General features: G+C 74.3%; 1 protein-coding gene across 1 annotated transcript in view; it reads right to left on the bottom strand.

Moving 5' to 3' along the window:
* HERC1 (HECT and RLD domain containing E3 ubiquitin protein ligase family member 1) overlaps positions 1-191 on the bottom strand; it is a 219,402-nt gene extending 219,211 nt beyond the window's left edge. Inside the window, exon 1 of the mRNA XM_008568860.1 lies at positions 171-191. The gene's annotated coding sequence lies outside the window, so the exon portion shown is untranslated. The remainder of the gene's footprint in view (positions 1-170) is intronic.
* Positions 192-447: the final 256 nt, after the last annotated feature.

Genomic DNA, 447 nt, shown 5'->3' with positions numbered 1-447 from the left:
GGCTGGGGAGCCGCACCGCGCCGGGAGGGCTCTCTCAGGCCTCCGCCGGCCGCCCACCCGGGGCCCCGGCAGCCCAGCTCGGCGGCGGCCCCGGAACGGCCGCGGCCGGCCTTGCCCCGCCGGCCGAGCACACGCACAGGCGGCCGGGAGGGCAGAAGAGGAGGAGTTACCGTACGCGACTCCGGAGCTGGCGGGGGTAGGGCGCGGCTCCGGCGACCCAAGCCCAGCTCGGCAGCGGCTGCGGTAGCCGCGTCCTTTATTTTTGCTGCAGCAGCGGCGACTTGTCAAAGGGAAAGACGTAAGAGGCGGCGGCAGTGGCGGCAGGGGAGTCTCGCGGGATTTGGGCGGAACTCTCGCGCAGTCTGGAGCCCTCGCCCCGCCCCCCAGGCCGAGCGCGGGAGGAGAGAGGGGGAGGGAACGGACCGCGGATGTGCGAGAGTGGGACTG

This window comes from Galeopterus variegatus, unplaced genomic scaffold, assembly GCF_000696425.1.
Source record: "Galeopterus variegatus unplaced genomic scaffold, G_variegatus-3.0.2 Scaffold448, whole genome shotgun sequence".
Classification (NCBI taxonomy): domain Eukaryota; kingdom Metazoa; phylum Chordata; class Mammalia; order Dermoptera; family Cynocephalidae; genus Galeopterus; species Galeopterus variegatus.
Note: the sequence above shows the minus strand (reverse complement) of the source record. Positions and strands in the feature narration are given on the sequence as shown.